Source organism: Podarcis muralis, chromosome 7 (assembly GCF_964188315.1).
Source record: "Podarcis muralis chromosome 7, rPodMur119.hap1.1, whole genome shotgun sequence".
Classification (NCBI taxonomy): Eukaryota; Metazoa; Chordata; class Lepidosauria; order Squamata; family Lacertidae; genus Podarcis; species Podarcis muralis.
In genome coordinates this window covers 817942-842628 of record NC_135661.1, presented here as the reverse complement: position 1 = coordinate 842628, position 24687 = coordinate 817942, and the positions used below count along the sequence as shown (strand labels likewise).

At 50.3% G+C, this 24687-nt stretch overlaps 1 long non-coding RNA gene across 1 annotated transcript; it reads right to left on the bottom strand.

Annotated features, from left to right (window-relative positions):
* Positions 1-1449: 1449 nt before the first annotated feature.
* Positions 1450-14082, bottom strand: LOC144328590 (uncharacterized). The gene is made up of 2 exons (XR_013393816.1): positions 13865-14082; positions 1450-2003 (listed from the first exon to the last, which is right to left on the bottom strand). It is a non-coding gene; the product is annotated as an uncharacterized LOC144328590 (long non-coding RNA).
* Between the last annotated feature and the right edge of the window lie 10605 nt (positions 14083-24687).

The following is a 24687-nucleotide window of genomic DNA, read 5'->3' as shown; positions in this document are numbered from 1 at the left end:
CACAGCGCCACCCGCGTCCTTTAAAGTGCCTTATAACAGTGCAAATAGCATGCAGGGATGCATATATAGTGGAGGAAATTATCGCTAGGCAAAAATGGGAATATCAGGTGAAACTGCGTGCATGTCCTGGGGAAATTCTCTCACAAAAATGCTGGTGAATTTTCACGAGGATGTTAAATACACACACACCACAAACTAACGTGAAAACACAGACAATTAGAAATATGAGCAGCCAGAAAGATCGGCCAGCCTCTTGTTGACAGGGCTGCGGGATTTGTTTTCGTCGCCCGGGCAAGTTAAATAAAGGGCTGTATAACTTTATTGCCGCAAATGTCCCGGCTGCCTTTATCATGCTGGCATGCTGCGGAAGAGAAGGATAAAGATTAAGCCAGCACCCTTGGGAGGCGTGATGGGACAGGGCTGGGCACCCATTTCGCCCTTGCGGGAGGGGAGGGAGGGCAGAGGCTGTTTGCTTAGGGTCACACATTTCCTCGGAGGCACCTAGTCTGGCCCTCGTTGAGTCAGCCCATGAAAAAGCGCGTGGCTGTACCAAACCAGGAAAGGTCATGGCAGGCCAGGAGAAGGTGGAGTCCATGGAGCCTGGTTGCTAGTGTAATAATAAAATTTAAGGTCTTATATATATAATAAATGTTCATAAATGTAGCAACCAAGCACGTACATAGATATGTGGACCACATGTCTGGAGCAGCACAGGAAGACCGTCCTGAAACCATTTTGATTCCCAAACTGACCAAATGTTTTCTCTGCAAGGAGGGAGGGGGCGAGGGAACCTTCCCATTGTCTCAGGAATTGGGTAATCACCCTCTTAAAGGAATGGTCAGACTACCAGGAAAGGCAATCAGATAAGGCATTATCAGATAAGCTGGCAAACAGGAAAAACAACAACATTCAAATTTCTGTTGTAGACCACCTTTTCTGTGATGTAGACATGATGTTTGTGGGAGGTAGTCTTGGGTTACACCCTTTCTGTGATGTATGTATGATGTATGGAGGGGTGGTCTTGAGTGACAGGGCAGGGAATTTAAAATGTCTATATCAGGCCTTGCGCGCCATTGTTCTGGGTTCCTCCTCCCTCCTTCGTGTCGCTGCTTTGCTTCTCAATATTCTCTGGTTGGCCTCTGTTATTTTCTCCTACCAATAGGGAACCCACTTAAGGACTCTATATGGGCTCTTGGATACCCTATAAGGGAAAAAGGGCAGATTTTGTTTACAACACTAGCAACAGGCAAATCTGTCCATTTGGGGCTTATTTCTGCTCCTTCCCACCCACCCCAATTTCATGGCTCAGTCCCAAGCTATCTGACATACCGTATGATTATGATTATAGTTTATATACCACCCTATACCCAGAGGTCTCAGGGCGGTTCACAGAAAAGATCATGGCATATATAACCAGAATGAAAACAACAACACAATAACACACACACCTTCCATAAAAGAGCCACATTTTTAAAGGGTATAGGATGTCAAACAGATCAGCCAAAGGCCTGGTTACAAAAGGAACGTTTTTGCCTGGCACCTAAAGGTGTCTAATGAAGGCGCTAGGCGAAATTCCCTGGGGAGAGCATTCCACAGATGGGGAGCCACTGCAGAGAAGGCCCTGTTCTTGCGCTGCCACCCTCTCGAGGAGGAAGCAAATGAAGGAGGGCCTCGGAAGATGATCTCAAGGTCCAGGTAGGACCCTTCATACAAACCTTCCCAGGCTCCGAAATCTTCAGGGAAACCCTTCTCTCGGTGCTGCCACCCTCACAGGCACTCTTGGTGGGTTTGCAGGAGAGGGCCTTCTCGGTGGTGGCTCCTCCCAGACAACTTTGCCATCCCCTCCGTAGAGGAGTTAGACTGGCTTCCTCCTTGCTGTCCTTTTCGCCAGCAGGTGAAAGATTTCTTCTTCCAACAGGCTTTTGGGAACTGATGGTGTCTCAATGAAAGGGCTGGTGTTGCACGGTAAACATTTAACTACGTTAGCAGGTTCGATATAGCACCTGTAATTGAAAACGACAAAGGATAAAACCGAAGTGTAATAATTTAGATAAATGTAATTAGATGCAGTAAAAAAGGAAGATAGATTTTGGAAGCCATGGGAGGGGGAAGTCCGGGGGTTCAGGGAACCCCATAAATGTACTGATATGCACTATGGTTAAATGTAAACAATTGTGTGTGTAAAAATGTTTTTTAAATAAAAATTATTTTTTAAAAAGAAAGGGCTGGTGGTGCCGTGATGTTTTCTAATTCATAAAATTTATATACTGCTTGATTGTAGAAAAAACATCTGTATGTTTTAATAGGTAAAGGTAAAGGTACCCCTGCCCGTACGGGCCAGTCTTGCCAGACTCTGGGGTTGTGCGCCCATCTCACTCAAGAGGCTGGGGGCCAGCGCTGTCCGGAGACACTTCCGGGTCACGTGGCCAGCATGACAAAGCTGCATCTGGCGAGCTAGCGCAGCACACGGAACGCCGTTTACCTTCCCGCTGGTAAGCGGTCCCTATTTATCTACTTGCACCCGGGGGTGCTTTCGAACTGCTAGGTTGGCAGGCGCTGGGACCGAGTGACGGGAGCGCACTCCTCCGCGGGGATTCGAACCGCCGACCTTTCGATCAGCAAGTCCTAGGCGCTGAGGCTTTTACCCACAGCGCCACCCGCGTCCCATATGTTTTAATAGAGCATGTATATTTTATGAACATTTAATGTGTTGTTGTTTTTGAATGATTGCTTCTCCTCCCTGCTATGCTTTGACTGTTTCTATTTTAGCTGTAAGCCACCTTGAGTCTCCGTCAGGAGAAAAGGAAACATACAAATAAAAACAAGGATAATAGTAAGAATAATGACATCACCTGAGCTGACCCACAACCCAAGCCTAGCCTGTTGTCCTCAGATGCAACTAGGCCTGCTCAGTTGCATCTGAGGGAGAAATTCCATTCAGGTTTAATAATAATAATAATAATAATAATAATAATAATAATAATAATAATAATAATAATACCCCACCCATCTGGCTAGGTTTCCCATCTGGAATTTAATGGTGGGCCTATGCAGCTCACAATTTTGGGGGGGGGGGGTCTGTGATCCAAAACACAGATTTCCTTCGAAATCCGCACTCTTCTGAGTTCTCTGTAAAGAGGGAATGATAGTTAACCCACTCTGGGAATTGTAGCTCTTTGATGGGGAATAGTGGGGGGGGGGGGGGGGGGAGAGGCCTCCTAGCAACTCTCAGCAGCCATAAGCTACAGACCCCAGAATTATTTGGCGGAATTAAAGTGGTATCATTGTTTAAAGTGATATGATACCTGTCAGGGGTTCAGGAGCAGAGGCAAGGGCAAGGAAGGAAACAGAGAGCGAAGGGGAGGAGGCAGAAGAAAGGATGAGCGATGACGACGACCCGAGATCTCCGAGTCTCTCCAGTGAGTCGGAGGATTCACAGAAAGGAGCACCAGTGGCCAAGGCAAGGGGGGAGTTTAGGGGGGCACCCCAGGGAGATAGAGCCAGAGGGGAATCAGAGGAGAGCAGTTGGAGATCGGGTCCAGCGTCACCGCCAGAGAACAGGGAAGAGGAAAGGAGCCAGGGGGCAAGCGCTGGCAGCTCACAGCAGGAGGGAGGGCACGAGTCAGGGGTGGCCACACCTCCATCTGGGAGCGAAGAAACGGTTAGACGGAAGGTGGAAGGTTGGGCGCGCGCGCCAAGTTCAAATGCACAGGAAGGAAGCGCAGTAGGCAGCCCGGAAAGAGAGCCGGGTCCTAAAGCCCGGCGCAAGGAGACAGGAGAGTCCGGGGGGTCAGCGTCCGAAGAATCCCGGAAGGAAGAGACCCAGGGGGGCAGAGGGACCCAGAGAAGAACAGTCAGGCGGAAAAGGTGGAGCAGGGCTAGGATATTAAGTTGGTGTACGAGGGGCGGAGATTCAGACGGAGCTTCGCCGATCTAGCTACTAGACGTAGGGTTGCACGCAGCAGCTTGAGAATGGAAACTGTAACTCAATAAAGACTTTTACTTAATGACCGTTGGCTAGCGTGATCCTCTGTGAGCTAGGATCAAGAAGCAACCCTGACAGTAAGCTCCGTCTCACGTATTGTGGGCATCTACAGCCTCGAGGAGAGGAGAGAAGCAGGTGCCTACGAGTGAGCTCACGAACGGCAGCCGACATGACGGCTGAACAGCAGATAGCGGAACTCAGAGAAGCAGTGTCACAGCTGAATGCCGAGGCTCTCGCATCCAGGAAGAGAGAGGAGGACGCAGCTGCCGCCTACAGGGATCTCCAGGTCAGGTTGGAAGTGCTTACGAAGCAAGGGCAACAGACACCCAAACCAGAGGGGATTGGGTTGGGGAGACGCACAGGCGGTCTGGTCTCTCACTTCGATGGGAACCTGCATTAGTATCCCAATTTTAAAGCAGACGTACTGTGTGCACTGCAACTGCTGAGTAAAGATTTTAGAGATGAGCAAGAGAAAGTGGGGTTCATCATGTCTTATTTGCATGGGGATGCCAGAGCATGGCTGCGCAATTTATGGAGGGATAACGATCCGGCGCTCCAAAATGCGAATGCCTTTATTAAAGCGATGGATGCGTGTTTTTTATCAAGCATTGACGTGGATCTTGCTCGGCAACAGATTCATGGACTGAAGCAGGGAAGGGCCAGCGTACGGCAGTACCATGCCCGCTTTTTCGCCTTGGCCAGTGCCCTAGAATGGGACAGAGATGCGACTCCTGTAGGAGACCTTTTCTGGGAGGGACTAAACAGCTCTGTAAAAGATGAGATTGCGAGGGGGGAGAGACCCCGGACCACCCAGGAGGTCGTGCAGAGGGCGCTGGCAGTGGGGGTACGGCTGGAAGGACGTCCGTGGAGCAGGGACGAAGGGCGTGGAGGGCGCGAACCAGCCAGGGGCTCCTCCTTCTTTCCCAGAGAAGCAGCACGTACGCAATCCACGCCTCCGCCAGGGGGAGGAGCTGAACCGATGGAGGTTGGAGGTGCCAGGGCTCAGTCAGCAACCAGAGCCCTAGCACCAGCAGCAGTGAAAGCGAAGCCTCCTAGAGGGAACAGGAAGTGTTACGTCTGTGAGGAGCCAGGGCATATGGCGAAAGAGTGTCCCCAGAGGCTCCACAAGCTCACTGCAGCCTCAGCAATGGCGACTGCAGCAACGCAGCAAGGAGAACCACAGCAGGGAAACGACGCTGTCTGGCTGGAGGAAGAGGCACTGGGGCCCAGCCAGACGTATTAATGATGCAGTCCCCAGAGATTTTACAGCCCGTGAACCCCCTCCCGCCCAAACCAGTGGTGAGGCTCACCGCGTCGCTCCAGCTGCCCAATGGCATCACCATGGACGTGCCAATCACCATTGACTCAGGCAGCAATGCGGACTTTATGGGGCAGGACTTTGTCAACCAGCATGCTATACAGTTGCTGCCGGCCACACTGCCCCTGCAGGTGGTCACGGTGGATGGCAGGGAGCTGCTAGGAGGGCAAGTGGTGCAGCAGACGCCACCGATGGTGATGCGACTTGGGAATCACCAAGAAGTCATCAGCTTCAACGTCACTCAATTGTCGGACACGCCCATTGTGTTGGGCATGAGTTGGCTGGACAAACACAGCCCAACGCTGGCTTGGTACCAGAGGCAGCTGACCTTCGGCTCTTCCTTTTGTGCTGAACACTGCATCGTGCCCAGGCAGGAAGGAGAGGAAGAGGAGTCACAGCTACTGCTAGGCACACTGCAAGCGATTCCCCACAAGTACGCAGAATTTTTGGAAGTTTTCTGCGAGAAGGAGGCAGACAGGCTACCCCCTCACAGGCCATATGACTGCAAGATTGACCTACTGCCAGGGGCGGCGCTGCCTAAGGGGAAACTGTATTCCATGTCAGAGGACGAGCTGCAAGAACTCAAGGAGTTCATAGATCATAATTTGGAGCGCGGTTTCATCCGAGAGTCCAAGGCGGTGGGAGGCAGCCCGGTGTTCTTCGTTAAGAAGCGGGATACGCCCCAAAAGAGGCTCGTAGTGGATTACAGGACCTTGAACAGTGTGACTAAGCCGTCGGACTTCCCCATGCCCCGAATTGACGACCTCCTCGCAAAGGTGCGGAAGGGCAGAGTGTTCACCAAATTGGATCTGCGAGGTGCGTACAACCTCATTCGCATGCGGGAGGGAGACGAGTGGAAAACAGCCATGTTCACGCCACTGGGGACCTACGAATATAGAGTTATGCCTTTTGGATTGCAAAATGGCTCCCACGTTTTTCAAGCATTCATGCATCACGTGTTGGCGGGACTTCTCTACAAGACGTGCGTCTGTTTCTTAGATGACATCCTGATCTTTTCGGAGTCGCAACAGGAGCATGACAAACACGTCAAGGAAGTACTGAACAGGCTGAAGCACCATAGGCTCTACGCCAAGCTGGAGAAGTGCCAATTTGACGTGACGGAGGTGGATTTTCTGGGCTACAAGCTGTCTGACAAGGGGCTCGCCATGGACAGCGCCAAGGTTCGAGCGGTGTTGGATTGGAAGAGCCCGCGCAACCGGAAGGAGGTCCAACGGTTTGTCGGCTTTGCGAACTTCTATCGCAAGTTTATCAAGGGCTTCGCTATGCAGACGGCGGCCATCACTGACACGCTTAGCTCCAAGAAAAAGAAGTTCATTTGGACAGAGCAGGCGGAACAGTCCTTTCAGGCACTCAAGCGTCTCTTCGCGTCGGAAGAGCAGCTGCTTCATGTCAACCCCAGCAAGCCGATGAGGGTGGAGACTGACGCCTCGGACAGAGCCGTGGGGGCGGTCCTGCTGCAGAAAGACCCGCAGGGGGTGTGGCGACCGGGAGCGTTTTACTCCAGGAAGCTCAGCAAGTCCGAGCAGAACTACACCATATGGGACAGGGAGTTGCTGGCCATTCATGCAGCGTTCAAGGCGTGGAGGCACTTTCTGATCGGCGCCAAGCACACGGTGCAGGTTTGCACGGACCACAAGAACCTAGAGCACTGGCGCACGGCACAGTTCCTGAACCAAAGGCAGATACGTTGGGCTGAGTTCTTTGCGAACTTCGACTTCCGAATAGAGTATGTCCCGGGGGACACCAACATCATGGCGGACGCTCTCTCCCGCAAGCCACAGTATCTGGAGGAAGCAACGCCAGCGGCCGCCATGCACATCTTCGCACCAACAGTGTGGGCGTGCGCCGCGGCAACCGTGGATCTGGAGGCGGTGCGACGAGCGTTGCAGGGGGACTCCTTCGCGCAAGCAAAGATCTCAGAGGTGCAAAGGGGCAAAGCAGCGGCCGACGGTTTCCAGCTGAGAGATGGATTGCTCATCCGTAAAGGGGCCATCTACGTGCCGGGAGACGAACTTCGCGCCAAGGTGCTGCAGCAGATGCACGACGCGCCCACTGCAGGGCACTTCGGCAAGGAGAAGACGGTGGAACTAGTAGCCAGGGATTTCTGGTGGCCTGGAATGAGAAGGGAGGTCGCGGACTACGTGGCGAGGTGTGACACCTGCCAGAGGGCGAAGCCAGTGCTTAGACCGCCGGCCGGACTGTTGGAACCGCTGCAAACTCCGGCCGAACCTTGGGAGAGGGTGGCCCTGGACTTTGTCACGGATCTGCCCAGCTCGAGGGGCAAGACGGCAGTGCTGGTGGTGGTGGACTTGTTCTCCAAGATGGCACATTTCATTCCGTGTACGAAGGTGGCCACGGCGGAACAAACCGCCAAACTGTTCATAGACCACGTGTTCAAGGTTCACGGTCTGCCACGGTCTATTCTGTCCGACCGGGGGCGGCAGTTCATCTCAAATTTCTGGCAGCGGCTGATGGGCTTCCTGAACGTCAAGATCAACCTGGCGTCGGCGAGACACCCGCAAACCAACGGGCAAGCAGAGCGGGTCAATGCCATCATGCAGCAGTACTTGAGGTGTTATGCAAATCAACAGCCTGCGACATGGGTGGATTACCTGCCGCTCGCCGAGTTCGCTTACAACAACACGAAGCACGTGTCCACGGGGGTCACACCGTTCTTCGCCAACAACGGGAGGCACCCCAGAACCTTCCCGGGACTGGAAAGGCTGGGGGAAGGGGAGCCGCAGACGGCAGATGCGTTCGCGTCGGAACTGCAGGAAGTCCACGATCAGCTGAGGCGCCACCTGGAACTGGCCAAGCACGCATACAAGGTACAAGCGGACAAACGCAGAAGGGTTGGCGAAGAGCTACACGTGGGGGACTGGGTCTGGTTAGCAGCCCACGCAGTGCCGGCCAGGTCGTTGGCCAAGAAGAAACTAGGGCATAAGCAACTGGGGCCCTATCAAATCGAAGAGCAGGTCAACCCGGTGGCCTTCAGGCTGGCGCTTCCGGAGGGTTCCAGAATGCATCCGGTATTCCACAGATCGGTGCTCACTCCCTACAAGGCACCGCACAGGTTTCAGGAACCCAGAACGGCGCAGAGTCCGGCCAGAGACAGACCAGGGCACGCAGGAGTGGCACAGAAGGAGCGCATCAACGAAGTCACAGAGATTTTGGATTCCAGATGGGGGGAAGAAGGGGTAGAATACTTTCTCGCCAGGGAGGGCACCCCGGCCAGTGCGAACAGTTGGGTGCCGGACTACGCCTTGGACGAACCTCTGCTCAAAGACGAGTTTCATGCCCTCTTCCCACACAGACCGATGCCAGCAGACTTTTTCGACGACTGGCTTTTCACACCCACGCTTTCGGGCAGCACGTTCCGGGGGTTCGACTCGGACGAGGACCCGATACGAGACGTCCGTTCCCCGGAGGGGTCGCCCTCGGGATCTGCCTCAGAACCCTCGTATTGGTGGGACGACAAACCAGAGGAACAGTGGCGCAGGAAGTGGCAAGAAGGTCCAGGCCGAGCAACGCCGCCTGGAGGAAGCGAGGGAGAGACGGACATGGACATTTTCGGGGACGATCCAGGTTTCGAGCACGGCGGCACAGAGATGGAAGCAGAGGTGACCGTCGTCGACGAGAGAAGGGAGGAAGAACCGGAAGACTTCGGAGGGAGGCCCGCTACGGGAACCGAACGGTACCCGACATTCGTCTCCTTGACGCAGCAGCACCCAGCTCCAGCACCGGAAGGAGGGGAAGGGGGAGTGGGGGGCTTCGAGGGGGGGATGGATGTCAGGGGTTCAGGAGCAGAGGCAAGGGCAAGGAAGGAAACAGAGAGCGAAGGGGAGGAGGCAGAAGAAAGGATGAGCGATGACGACGACCCGAGATCTCCGAGTCTCTCCAGTGAGTCGGAGGATTCACAGAAAGGAGCACCAGTGGCCAAGGCAAGGGGGGAGTTTAGGGGGGCACCCCAGGGAGATAGAGCCAGAGGGGAATCAGAGGAGAGCAGTTGGAGATCGGGTCCAGCGTCACCGCCAGAGAACAGGGAAGAGGAAAGGAGCCAGGGGGCAAGCGCTGGCAGCTCACAGCAGGAGGGAGGGCACGAGTCAGGGGTGGCCACACCTCCATCTGGGAGCGAAGAAACGGTTAGACGGAAGGTGGAAGGTTGGGCGCGCGCGCCAAGTTCAAATGCACAGGAAGGAAGCGCAGTAGGCAGCCCGGAAAGAGAGCCGGGTCCTAAAGCCCGGCGCAAGGAGACAGGAGAGTCCGGGGGGTCAGCGTCCGAAGAATCCCGGAAGGAAGAGACCCAGGGGGGCAGAGGGACCCAGAGAAGAACAGTCAGGCGGAAAAGGTGGAGCAGGGCTAGGATATTAAGTTGGTGTACGAGGGGCGGAGATTCAGACGGAGCTTCGCCGATCTAGCTACTAGACGTAGGGTTGCACGCAGCAGCTTGAGAATGGAAACTGTAACTCAATAAAGACTTTTACTTAATGACCGTTGGCTAGCGTGATCCTCTGTGAGCTAGGATCTTGAAGCAACCCTGACAATACCATTTAATTGTACGGTGTGGCAAGGGGACTCCGCTACATCAGTCAAGAAAGTGTTTTGAATATGTTTTAAAGATGCAACACCATATGGGGCAAAAAAATATATAATTTCTAAGCGATTTTCCATAGTAGTGGTGGTGTTATGTTTTAATTTTGGGCTTATTTATAGCATTTCCCCCCTGTGTGTAGATCCACCTAGGGCAGGCATAGGCAAATTCAGCCCTCCAGATGTTTTGGGACTACAACTCCCATCATCCCTAGCTAACAGGACCAGTGGTCAGGGATGATGGGAGTTGTAGTCCCAAAACATCTGGAGGGCCAAGTTTGGGGATGCCTAACCTAGGGGGTTAGTCCCACAAAGGATCCTGGGAATGGTAGTTTTTTTATGGGTACTGGGAACTATAGCTCTGTGAGGGGGTAGACTGCCATTGCTGGGATTCTTCCTGCTTTAAAATGTGTGCCATATACCAACAGAATCATAGAAACAGTGCTTTTTTCTGGGGGGACGCAGGGGTAAGCATACCCCTAAACATTTTGTGAATCTAAGTTTGGCCTCATTGTGGGGCAGTATTTCAACAGGTTTAGGAAAATGAGAGTACCCCTAAACATTCTTTAGGAGAAAAAAAGCACTGCATAGAATCATATAATTGTAAAGTTGGAAGGGGCAATGAGGGTCATCTAGTCCAACCCCCTGCAATGCAGGAATCTTTTGCCCAACATGAGGCGTGAACCCACAACCCTTAGATTAAGAGTCTCATGCCCTATAGCAGGGGTCAGCAACCTTTTCGAGCCGTGGGCCGGTCCACCGTCCCTCAGACCGTGTGGTGGGCTGGACTATATTTTGCGGGGGGAAATGAACGAATTCCTATACCCCACAAATAACCCAGAGATGCATTTTAAATAAAAGCAAACATTCTACAGTGGTACCTCAGGTTAAGTACTTAATTCATTCCAGAGGCCCGTTCTTAACCTGAAACTGTTCTTAACCTGAAGCACCACTTTAGCTAATGGGGCCTCCCGCTGCTGCTGCGCCGCCGGAGCACGATTTCTGTTCTCATCCTGAAGCAGAGTTCTTAACCTGAAGCACTATTTCTGGGTTAGCGGAGTCTGTAACCTGAAGTGTATGTAACCTGAAGCGTACGTAACCCGAGGTACCTCTGTAGTCATGTAAAAACACCAGGCAGGCCCCACAAATGACCCAGAGATGCGTTTTAAATAAAAGCACACTTTCTACTCATGTAAAAATACGGCGATTCCCGGACCATCGGCGGGCCGGATTGGGAAGGCGATTGGGCCGCATCCGGCCCACGGGCCTTAGGTTGCCTACCCCTGCTCTATAGGTTTGACTTGCTGCAGTTGTTCTGCTTGACTTTTCACCTGCGCCTCTCTAGAAATGCTTCCACATCAAAGTGTGTGTGTGTGTGTGTGTGTGTGTGTGTATAAATTCATTAAATAACCAGGAGCCAAGGCAGAGCTGGAAGACGACCCAGCTTGCTTGGCACGTGAGAGAGGACTGGAGAGAGGAAGGTGCTAAGTCTCCTTTATCAGGACCAATTTATCAAAATTGCTCTTAAATGGCGGGGCAGAGATTGATGAATTAAATAGCTGCAAATACTCACCACCTCTGCTAGAGCCATAAACCGAGAATTGAGCATCGCAGGTTCATCAGATTTAAGCCTATGTACACACGAGAGGCTTAAAGCCAGCGAGGTCATCCTGTGGCCCTGTCTGCATTTCAGCTATCATTAACACTTCATAGTACATAGCCGAGAAGGGACAAGGAGGTCTTTGCACATGTCAAATATGGTTTCCTTGCCCTTTGCGCATGAGCAGTGGCTGTTTCAAACACACGCGAGCTTAACTTTGTTCTAAGCATTCTAAGGTCTCAAATATATAAATTAGATGTTCATAAATGTACAAGGTGTAATAGGAATTTTATAGTCTTAGATATATGGTAATGTTCATAAGTGTACCAACCAAGCACATACATAGATCAGCACAGGAAGGCCAACCTGGAACCATTTTGATTCCTAAACTGACCAAATGTTTTCTCTGCAAGGTCAAACTGGAAAAGCCTCCCCATTGTCTCTTTCCTCACAAATCCTGTCTTAAGGGCATGTCTGTGTTTGAATAAGGTGTGAGCCTGTGACCTGGCCAGGAACTAAGTATTTATCATTACAAAAGATTGGCCAGGCTCCCCAGGCAATCCAATCAAGTAACCTGCCAGACAGGAGATTAACAAGGACAAGAGATAAACAATATTTAAATTTCTGTTTAGACCGCCTTTTCTGTGATGTAGGTATGATGTATCTGAGGGGTGGTCTTAGGTTACACCCCTTCTGTGATGTATGTATGATGTTTCTGGGAGTGGTCTTGATCTACAGGGTGGCAATTCCAAAAGTCTTTATAAGGCTTTGCACACCATTTTTCTGGGTCCTCCTCCTCTCCTGCTTGTGAGGGGAGCACCCTGTTGCAACAGATCAATAAAGATCAGGCTTACAAGCTGCTTTGCTTCTCAATATTCTCTGGTTGGCCTCTGTTATTTTCTCCTACCAATAGGGAACCTATGTAAGGACTCTATATGGGCTCTTGGATACCCCATAAGGGAAAAGGGCAATTTTTTTGTTTACAACAAAGGCAAACACAAGTATATAAACCACGTGTCTGAAATAGTACAGGAGAGCAATCCTGAAGCCATTTTGAGTCTCCCCGTGACCTCAAATATTCCTATGCAGTAAGAGAGGAAAATGGGGAAAGCTTCCCCACTGTCTTTGTGCTTGCATATTAAGGGCATATTTGTGGGTGAATAAGGTGAGCCTGTGACCTGGAGTCAGGAACTAAAGCAGGGGTCAGCAAACTTTCTCAGCAGGGGGCCGGTCCACTGTCCCTCAGACCTTGTGGGGGGCCGGACTATATTTGGGGGGGGGAGAAAAGAACAAATTTTTATGCCCCACAAATAACCCAGAGATGCATTTTAAATAAAAGGACACATTCTACTCATGAAAAAACACGCTGATTCCCGGACCGTCCGTGGGCTGGATTTAGAAGGCGATTGGGCCGAATCCGGGCCCCGGGTCTTAGTTTGCCTACCCATGAACTAAAGCAGGCATCCAAAGTCCGTTCTGGGGGCCTAATCTGGGCCGTTGGTCGGATTAATCCAGCCCCCGTGGCAGTTTATTTCTGGGGTAAAATTCTAAAAACAACTCCAACCCTAAAAAAGCTCAATAACTTTGGTCGGCCCCCACGGCCCTTCACTTCATCAAATCAATTTGAAAAAAGTTTGGACACCACTGAACTAAAGTATTAACCATCACAAAAGAATGCCCAGGCTTTCTAGGTAAAGCAATGTGATCATTAACAGGTTTCTTGGCAGACGGGATTTCTGCTGTAGGCCGCCTCCTTCTGTGATGTATGTATGATGTATTGCAGGGTGGCCTTAAGCTTACAGGGTGGGCAATTTCAAAAAGTCTATATAAGGGCTTGCACCCCATTGTTCTGGGTTCTTCCTCCCTCCTGCATGTGGTGAGTGGAGACCCTGTTGCAACAGTTGGATAAAGATCAGGCTTACTAGCCGCTTTGCTTCTCAATATTCTCTAGTTGGCCTCTGTTATTTTCTGCTGCCGATAGGGAACCCACTTAAGGACTCTATACGGGCTCTTGGATACCCCATAAGGGAAAAAGAGCAGTTTTTTCTTATAACAACTTTGAACAACTTTGAATGTGGCTTTTGTTTGCAAATCAGATGGGAGCTGGTTTCCGGGGGGGAACGCATCAAACCCCCGTGTTTCTCAAGAAACCGCAGGATATAGATCAAGAACAGGTGGTCCATCTTTGCAGATGAAGTCGCACAGCAATGGGGCAGGAGCCCTGGAGGGCAGAAAGATGGCCACGACCACTCAGCAACCCCCCCCCCCCCGCTTCCTGACCCAGTGACCCTCCCTGTTGGGAGCTTGGAGGCCTTGGCAAACACTTGGCATGCATAAACACACATCTCACGTTTCTGAAAGCCTGGCTCAGTTCATCGGGTGTGCTGCCTGGAGGTTGCAGGGTGCAAACGTCTGTCCCAGAATGGAGGATCTAAAGGGCACTTGATTCACAGCGGAGAGAAAAGATGCGCAGAGCATCCCATTCAGGGGAAGAGGCTGTTTCAGGAAATGTGGGGGGCGAAGGGAGGGAGCGGGGAGGGACAGGCTGTTCTGAACTCCTTGTCCAAAGTCCTCCTGCAAGCAACTGCTGGGCTGTTCTCCGATTAGGAAAGAGGGCTGGCTTAAGCTGTTCCTCTTTACTGCCCACCCCTGGAGCGTAAGAACATAAGAAGAGCCCTTGTGGCTCATCCGATCCAGAATCCTGTTCCCACAGGGGCCAAGCAGATGCCCACCAAGGGGAGTCAGCCAGCAGGATTCGAACACAAGACCAGCTCTACCCTCCTGCGGTTTCAAGCAACTGGTATTCAGAAGCATTGCTACTTCCAACTGTAGAGCCATCCTCCTTGTCTAATCCTCTTTTAAAGCCATCTGAGTTGGTGGCCATCACTGTTTCCTGTGGCAGGGAGTTCCGTAGTTTAACTAAGCACTGCTTGAAGGACTTTCCTGAATCTTCCAACACTCAAGGGTCACTCGATCCAGAGTAGAGTCATCCTCCTCCTTAGATTTGTCTAATATTTTAAAGCCATCCAAATTGGTGGCCAGGGAAAATGGTTGCTTAGAAAGGCTAGAGTGAATAAACACCATCGTGATTTTATTAATGAAACAAATGTAAGGTGTTTCCTTGCACAGTTTAACACTGGGCTTTCTTTTAACTGTCCTGAATCCTCTGGCATTCAGCTTCATTATTGGATGCCCATAAGTTACAGTGAGGGACGTGGGTGGTGCTGTGGGTTAAACCACAGAGCATCTTGGGCTTGCCGATCAGAAGGTCGGCGGTTTGAATCCCCGCTGCGGGGTGAGCTCCCGTTTCTCAGTCTCTGCTTCTGCCAACCTAGCAGTTCAAAAGCACGTCAAAGTGCAAGTAGATAAATAGGTACCGCTCTGGCAGGAAGGTAAACGGCGTTTCCGTGCGCTGCTCTGGTTCGCCAGAAGCGGCTTAGTCATGCTGGCCACATGACCCGGAAGCTGTACGCCAGCTCCCTCGGCCAATAAAGTGAGATGAGTGCTGCAACCCCAGAGTCGGCCACGACTGGACCTAATGGTCAGGGGTCCCTTTACCTAAGTCCCAGTGTTATGCGAGAAGAAAAGTTTTCTGCCTGCCTGCCTGCAGACAAAATTATTTGAGCAGGCTTAAAGGGCTAGATTAATGGTGAAAGTTTGGAATCATGGTGACCAATAATTTAACCCAGAACAGGATAAATACAGACAATACCTAAAAGATCATTGTAAACATTCAAAATCTTTGGCAGGCCTTGAATGACTCCTGCAAGGTGACATTACCTATGGATCTATTGGATAAATATGAACCAGATGTTATTCAAATATGCAGCTAATATAGAATTGTAGAGGACCCACTATCGGGTGGAGGGAAGTCTTAATACTTTAGCATATGATTTTATTTCATTTTCAACATTTAAGTATTCTTTTCTTTTATGTTGGAGAAAGAAAATTGTGATGTATACCAATAAAGATTAAATGCAAAAGAGAGGGAGAAGAAAAGTTTTTCTCTGCTTGCTTCCTCCACACTGTACATGCAGGAATGATAGATCTGAAATAACACAACAAACAACTTTCGAAACGCAGAAAGGGAATTACACGAACGCGCAGACACTGGCTGCCTAAAATGCCTTATCGCATCTCCAACGAATAAAATGGAAACGGAAATTACTGTATTTTTTGCTCCATAAGACGCACCTGACCACGACACACCTAGTTTTAGAGGAGGAAAACAAGGGGGAAAAAAATTCTGAACGAAACAGTGGATGTATGATTTTAGTGGTTCATGCTGTGGCCACAGACATGATATGTGATTTGACGGTGAGTTTGGGGTAGCCCAATGCAAAAATCCTGAGAATCCATGTGGATCCGTGCTTTGTAACCACGTTTTTGTGCCATTGCGGCCCCACAAAACAGTGGGTGCGTGATTTTTTTGGTGCAGGCTGTAGCCAGGGACATGCTATGTGATCTGATGGTGAATTTGGGGTAACCCAATGCAAAAATTCTGAGGATCTATGTGCTTTTACCTCCCCACTCCCAGGCAGCCTCCTTTATCACTAGCGTCCCTTATCTCCCTTCTGATCGCTTGCCGATCAGCTGCTCAGCAGCTTCGTTTCAACACCCCCTTCCTTCTTGTTTGCCTTAGCGTCTTTTCCTTAGCTGGAGCAGTTTTTTGCTCCCCCTTTTCTTCTAATTACTCTCCTCATTGCTTGTTTTACTATTCCTGTCTCCTCCCCTTGCAAGTTCGCTGTCTTTACCTCCCCCGCCCCCCCAGTAGCCCCCTTTATCCTCAGCCTTATCTGCCTCCTGATCGCTTGCTGATCAGCTGCTCAGTGGCTTCGATTCAACACCCCCTTCCCTCTTTCTTAAAAAAAAAAAAAAGCAGGATCTGGGCAATTTGGCTCTAGGGACCACACATTCGCTCCATAGCTGTCAACTGTCCCTTATTTGGCGGGAAAGTCCCTTATCCCAGCGCTGTGTCCCGCTGCTGTCCGTTACTGATGATGTCCCTTAAATTTTCTGGGTTTCAAAGGAAGCAGCTCCTCTCCCTCCCTCTCTGCCAGCCAGGGAGGAGGGAGGCTCCAACTGTGTTGCTTGGCTGCATTGCTCACCCAATAAGGAGTCTAAGAACGACTGGGGGGTGGAGCTTGCATGTCTTGTTCTGATCAAATCGCCCGCGTTGCCTGGGGTCTCGCCTTTGCTCAGCGCTTCCCAGCGGAGAGGTGACGGTGGTTTTCCTTGCTGCATCCCCTTTGCTGGGTTGCTTTCTGCCTTTGGCTCGGAGGGGCTCAGAAGTCAAACATCCCTGTGCTCTGAAAATCCCTTATTTTGGCTGCTGATCCCTTATTTCCGAGGCTGCTGGTCCCTTATTTTCAAATCTGTAAGTTGATAGCTATGATTCGCTCCATAAGACACACAGACATTTCCCCTTACTTTCTAGGAGGAAAATGGTGCGTCTTATGGAGCGAAAAAATACGGTAATAGCGATAAAAACCCTCCTCCTCCTTTAAGGAGACTTTCCTGCAAGAGGCAGCCTCATATTGTAGGCCTCTTTGGGTTATCGACGCCCTCCCTGCACAGAAGGCTCTCCCGCGTTGTTTTTCAGCACTCAAGAGAAGCGAGTGATGGCCTTCACCTTGACTGTACTGTCCTCCAGCTTCTCAATTTCTCTCTCGAGGGCAATGGGTTGTGTTTCTGGATCCTGGGCCTCCTGCAACTTACACAGCTATCAGGTTTATTCCCCGTCATAAACCGTCAAGCGCAGAAGGAGAGTTGGGCTCAGAGTGGACTCGAGACCTCTTGCCACAATACCTTGTTTACCTTGGACTTTGGGCGATCTCTCCTGGTGTGAGCGCAGGTTAACCCCCTTGTGGGGTGTTTTCGTACCATCTCCGCCATTTCACACAATCCCCAGCCCCATGGATGGGATGGAGGGAACCTTGAAAAAAGGCTTGGAAAGAGGCCTGGACATTTAAATCTTCAAAGCACATGGCTTCTCCCAAAGAATCCCGGGAGCTGCAGTTTGTACCTGGCAGCACTACAATTCCCAGCACCCCTAACAAACTAGAGTTCCCAGGGCAGATGGGGTCAGTGTGCTTTAAATGTGCATGTAGCCCATGCAGAACTGCAAAAAAAATGCTAAAGATCTCTTTTAATGAAAAACCAGAGGCTTACCTCCTGGGAATAACAGATTTGGATATTCTGCAAAAGAGGAAGGGCATCTTTTTATATGCGACGGCGGCAGCAAGAGTTCTGATCGCGGCAAAATGGAAGAGTAATGAAATCCCCTCTATATAAGATTGGATCCAAAAGCTGACAGAATATGCTGAATTAGACTGTCTATCAGAAAAAAATAAAGAATAAATCAAAACAGGAATTTGTTTCAAAATGGGAGGTTTTCAAAGAATATTTGAAAAATAAATATAGTAGTTTAAATTGTGTTGCAGCATTTGAGGAACTTCAGTAATAGTTGCAAGGTAGATATAAGAAATTAGATATATTAAGAAAAAGTTTAATTATGATAAAAGTATGTATTGGCAATAAGTAATATGAAATCGAAATATGGAATAGATGGGAGGTTGGGTCTTTAGTGTTAAGACCAATATATGTTTTATTGTTTGTTAAGAAAATGATGTGTCTATGGTTATTTCTGTGTGCAGTTTGGTCTTTGTGTTTTTTCTTTTTTCTTGCTGTATCAATAAAAATTAATAATAATAATAATAATAATAATAATAATAATAATAATAATAAATGTGCATGTAGCCCAGATGCTGCTGTTCCATCATGGCAAAGACATGGGCAAGGGGAGGGTGGATTGTAGTCCTTCTTGTCCATGGCGGGCCATGAACATCCTCTGGGCTACAGCCTCCTCTTGACGGCAGCCTCCTTGACCCATGCAGGCTCCAAGTGGGTCACTGTGACATTTCACACAGCGCCCAGACTTTGCGTATAGAATAAAAACGGGTTAAACATTAAATCCCACGGGAGGTCCCCTCCCAGGTCAGCTGAGTCGAATGACAGGAGGTCATGCGGCATGGCCACCAAAGCTTGCAGAGGACTCATCCACATGGCAGGCTGCCAGCTCAGGTTGGCTTCAGGTCACACAGAGGCAATAAAGTGTACACACAGGGCCAGATCTGCCCTGGCCACCGCTGACTTCCTGCTTAGGTGACCCTGAGTAGACCCAACAAGATCGAAGGGCCTAAATTAGCCATGCCAGTTTACTTCAGCGGGTCTATTCTAGAGTAGGACGAGCCCTGGCTACAACCCATGGGAGCAGACTCAGGGAACCCGATGATCCGCTCAGTTCAGCATTGCCAAAACCGACGGGCATCAGCTTAATGGGGTTTCAGGCGGAGGACGTTCCCGGACGTACCTGGAAATGCTAACAGGTGCTGACCTTAGGAGCTTTCTCCTGCAAAGCTCTGCCACTGTGCTATGGTCCTTCCTTTCCCAATGCAGCAAGTTTCTAGTCCTCATTGAGTAAAAGGCTGGTTTTTAAAATAGGAGCATAGGAAGTTGGCTCGTCAGGCCATCAGTTAACCGCTGTATTTGCTGTACAATCCGCTGTATAACTGGGACACGGGTGGCGCAGAGCCTAGGGCTTGCTGATCAGAAGGTCGGCGGTTCGAATCCCCACGACGGGGTGAGCTCCCGTTGCTTGGTCCCTGCTCCTGCCAACCTAGCAGTTCGAAAGCACGTCACAGTGCAAGTAGATAAATAGGTACCTCTCTGGCGGGAAGGTAAACGCCGTTTCCATGTGCTGCTCTGGTTCGCCAGAAGCAGCTTAGTCCTGCTGGCCACATAACCCAGAAGCTGTACGCCGGCTCCCTCGGCCAATAAAGCGAGATGAGAGCCGCAACCACAGAGTCGTCTGCGACTGGACCTAATGGTCAGGGGTCCCTTTATCTTTACCTTACCGCTGCATAACCAAGGGTTTGCCTTTGCAGACTGGCAGAGGCCTTACCAGGGACTGAACCCTGGATCTTGGACATGGAGAGCGGATAATCTACCCTTGATCTAAGTCCGTTCCCCTAAAAACAGATATTCTAGTCCTCCTGATTCTGAATCCCACTGGAGACTTCTGCTTTGTGTTCGAAGGAGACTGTGTCTTCTGGGCCGAATTGTGAGCAGCTGGGGGAAAGCGACCTAACTACGTTTCAAAACGGAACGGACAAATATGTCCACCTGAATATCCAACTTGGCTAGGACGGGTGGCTTATCAGCAATCGATGTTCTGCAAACATGACCCCACCTCATGGAGATGTCTGCTGAAGCTCATTGGGAGCAGAGATTGGGCGATGCGGTTTACTCTCCTGGGCAGACAGTACCACAAACGGGGGGAAACCCCTCAAATATACTTGTTTGGGATTTAGCTCTGCGTTTCAGTCTATAGACCTTTCCTCCACCTTCCTCTGGCACAGCAGGGAGCTGAGCTGAGTTCCAGGTGAGGCCTTTTGCATTGCTGTTTCCAAAAACGACGCCCTGATCTTGAGCATCCTTTTGGATCTTCTCTGAACTGCAGTGCGAAGACTCCCCAGCCCTAAAAAGGACTGTTTCTTGACACCCTGTTGGATTCTGGGAGGGAAGGGGGAGGGAAGGAAGCAGGTTCCCTGTCCCACCAGCTAATTTCGCTGGCGTTTCTGCCCGCTGTGTTGAGGGAGCGCAGAAATGTCTTCCAGATCCTCAAATACAAGGGTAAGCTTTAAAGCAGGGTTCGGAACACCTGTGCCCTTGAGATGCTGACCACTGGCCCTGCTGGCTGCTTGTGCTCCTGGCAGTTGGGAGCCCAGCCTCACCTGGAGGAACTCAGGCTCCCCATCCCTGAACTAGACCGTCACTTGCCTTTACTGCCCCCATCACAGACCTGCCTTCAGAACGGGACGCAGGTGGCGCTGTGGGTTAAGCCACAGAGCCTAGGGCTTGCCGATCAGAAGGTCGGCGGTTTGAATCCCTGCGATGGGGTGAGCTCCCGTTGCTCGGTCCCTGCTCCTGCCAGTAGATAAATAGGTACCGCTCCAGCGGGAAGGTAAATGGCACTTCCGTGTGCTGCTCTGGTTCGCCAGAAGCGGCTTAGTCCCTAATGGTCAGGGGTCCCTTTACCTTTATGCCCTCCGGATGAGGCTGGACTCCAACTCCCATCAGCCCCTGCATCACATACACACACGCCTGCACTAGTTGGGGCATGATGGGAGTTGTAGTCCAACCAAATCCAAAGGTCACCAGCAAAGGCTGCTCCACCAGCAAAGGCTGCTCCACAACCCAAGGCTGCACTCTGATCTGCTTCATCCTTCCTAGCTGGGGGGCGGAGAGTGGGGAGAGAGACCTTTGCTCCCAGCCCCTGCCTATAATCTAAAGGGGGAAACCTTCTGTTCCTTCCGTGCTCCAGGGTGGAGAGAACTTAATCCCCTGATCTCTGCTGCCTCTTGCTCCATCCTCTAAGACTCAGGGGTGTCCAAACTTTTTTTCAAAGAGGACCAGATTTGATGAAGTGAAGGGCCGACCGAAGGACCAACCGAAGTTGGTGAGCTTTTTTTAGGACTGAAGTTGGTGAGCTTTTTTATGATTTTACCCCAGGAGATAAACTGCCACAAGGGCCGGTTTAAACTGACCGGCCGGCCGAATTAGGCCCCCAAATGGACTTTGGACATGCCTGCTCCAAGTAGGGCTGAAATAAAGATGCTGTAGGTTGTAGAGAGACCCACCCCTCGCCCTTTTCTTTGTACTTAAGCCACCAATGAGAGTAGTTTGGGCATCACCTGAAGTTTGGAACTCCCTGCCACTTGACATCAGGCAGGCACCTTCAGTGGCTGCCACATGTTATGGGAATTATAAGGTCTAAGATATAAAATACATGTACCAGGCAAACACATACATAAATATATAAACTGCATGTCTGAAACAGTACAGGAAAAAAGTCCTGAAACCATTTTGCCTCTCCCAAATTGACCTCAAATATTTCTCTGCAAGGAGGGAGGAAATGGGAAAAACCTCCTCATTGTCTCTTTGCTCACAAATCCTGCCTTAAGAGCACGTTTAAGATATGAATAGGGTGAACCTCTGACCTGGATTCAGGAATTAAGTATTTATCATCACAAAAGAATGACCAGACTCTCCAGGTAAACCCATGAACAGCCAAAGAAAACCCATGAAAAGGTTTCCTGCCAGACAGGATTCTGTTGTAGACCGCCCCTTCTCTGATGTATGTATGATGCATTGGGGGGTGGTCTTGGGCTGCGGGGTGGCAATTTAAAGTCTATATAAGGCCTTGGATCCCTTCCAGTCGGGATTCAGGCCTCACCATGGGACTGAAACTGCCTTGGTCGCGCTGGTTGATGATCTCCGGCGGGCTAGGGACAAAGGTGAGAGCTGTTTCCTAGTTCTGCTGGATCTCTCAGCGGCGTTTGATACCATCGACCATAACATCCTTCTGGACCGTCTTGGGGGGCTGGGTGCTGGGGGCACTGTCATACAGTGGTTCCGCTCCTTCCTCCTGGGCCGTGTTCAGAAAGTGGTGGTGGGGGATGAGTGTTCAGACCCCTGGGCTCTCACTTGTGGGGTGCCTCAGGGTTCTGTCCTCTCCCCCATGCTTTTCAACATTTACATGCAGCCGCTGGCAGAGATCATCAGGAGGTTTGGGCTGGGTGTTCATCAGTATGCAGATGATACCCAGCTCTACTCTCTTTTAAATCGGAACCAGTGAAGGCAGTGAAGGTCCTGTGCTTGTGCCTGGAGGCAGTTGGAGGATGGATGGCGGCTAATGGATTGAGGTTGAATCCTGACAAGACAGAAGTACTGTTTTTGGGGGACAGGAGGCGGGCAGGTGTGGAGGATTCCCTGGTCCTGAATGGGGTAACTGTGCCCCTGAAGGACCAGGTGCGCAGCCTGGGAGTCATTTTGGACTCACAGCTGTCCATGGAGGCACAGGTCAAATCTGTGTCCAGGGCAGCTGTTTACCAGCTCCATCTGGTATGCAGGCTGAGACCCTACCTGCCTGCAGACTGTCTCGCCAGAGTGATTATCTCCCGCTTGGTTATCTGGTTATCTCCCGCTGGGACTACTGCAATGCGCTCTACGTGGGGCTACCTTTGAAGGTGACTCGGAAACCTCAACTAATCCAGAATGCAGCAGCTAGACTGGTAACTGGGGGCGGCCGCCGAGACCATATAACACCGGTCTTGAAAGACCTACATTGGCTCCCTGTATGTTTCCGAGCACAATTCAAAGTGTTGGTGCTGACCTTTAAAGCTCTAAACGGCCTCGGCCCAGTATACCTGAAGGAGCGTCTCCACCCCATCGTTCTGCCCGGACGCTGAGGTCCAGCGCCGAGGGCCTTCTGGCGGTTCCCTCATTGTGAGAAGCAAAGCTACAGGGAACCAGGCAGAGGGCCTTCTCGGTGGTGGCACCCGCCCTGTGGAACGCCCTCCCACGAGATGTCAAAGCTATAAACAACTACCTGACATTCAGAAGACATCTGAAGGCAGCCCTGTTCAGGGAAGTTTTTAATCTGTGATATTTTAGTGTATTTTTGGTTTCTATGGAAACCGCCCAGAGTGGCTGGGGAGGCCCAGCCAATGGGCGGGGTATAAATAATAAATTATTATTATTATTATTATTATTATTATTATTATTATTGCACACCATTGTTCTGGGTTCCTCCTCCCTTCTGCGTGTGGTGAGTGAAGACCTTGTTGCAACAGTTGGATAAAGATCAGGCTTACTAGCTGCTTTGCTTCTCAATATTCCCTGGTTGGCCTCTGTTATTTTCTCCTACCGGTAGGGAACCCACTTAAGGACTCTGTACGGGCTCTTGGATACCCCATAAGGGAAAAGGAGGAGGTTTTTCTTAAAACAGACATAAAACATTTTTGTTCAGACAAGCCTATCCGGGCATGGATAACGTTGCCATGTGTTTTAATCTCTTGCTAGCTGTCTTAAATTAGCTTGCTAAAGCTTTTTAAGTACCTGTTTAGAACTGCCTTTTATTTTTATTGTTTGTAAATCACTTATCGAGGATTTCGTTAGGATGGAATGGTATTTAAATCATGTGAAATAAAATAAAAGCAACGTAAGCCAGAATAAAATTAAGGGGAGGAAACCTCACTGAAAACAGGTGAGACTAAGGAATACAGTATCCACACTAACCTTTGCTCTGTGCTTTTTAAAGAATGTGTATACTTTTTCTGGGAAAGCATGTGAAACAGAGCAAACATAAATCTGTGAAGAGCCCAACTGCTGTTTGCTGTGATTATTCAGCAGTAAAACACAGGTTTTCCTGGGGAAAATACTGGGTTTAAAAAACCCCAAACCCAACCACCACTCAGAGATGGAGCTTCAAATCCCAGACCTGTGCTTAGAAACGCCAAAGTGTGGATGAGCCCTAAATGAGCGGCTCCCAAACTTTCAAACCACGGTTCCCTCGGTGTCAGTCCCATAAATTCATCCCCAGAATCCCCTACCTCACCCCATAAAAAGCATGATTCACAACAGCAGTTTGCACAACTAGCTAAGGGAGATATTAACACGACAAAAATTCAAAACGGCAACAATTGCACATCAATTCATAATCCCTTTTGAAAAAACTGTTTAGTTCAATTGCTTCAGCAAAATGGATGAACTTGCTCCACTTTTCTAAGTCTGATGGTCACTGACACCTCCAGTGCCCCCCCCAATATATTGCCCCTCATTGCCTCTTAGCACCCCCTTGGGTAAGCCAAACACCCCTCCCCACCCCGTGATGCTGCTGCCCACTTTAGGAGCCACCAGACTAAAACTGTGTCCCAGATAGGCTTGTTGGAACACAGAAGTGTTTTTAAATGTGTCAATTCCCTCTTTGGTAAACAGGGGAAGGACAGCCTTGTGGGGAGATGGGGTCCTGCTGTTGTACCAGGGCAAAAGTCCAGGAGCCGGGCATGATGCCAGCGCAAGGCAGTGAAATGCCAGCTACTGAATGGATGCCAGGAGGGCTTCGAGTGCATTTGGCCGTGGAGTAAGAAGGCAGCTTTGCTCCATCCAACCAGGGTACAGTACATTAATACAGGTCTCTGGGAGGAGAAACAGCAGCAGACTTTGTGTATGGGGTGCGGAAGAAGAGTTTTATGTTCTGAAAGGGTAAAGAAACACCGCTAGTAGCTTATTATGATGATTATTTAGAGTGGGATCGAAGTCAGATGTAGA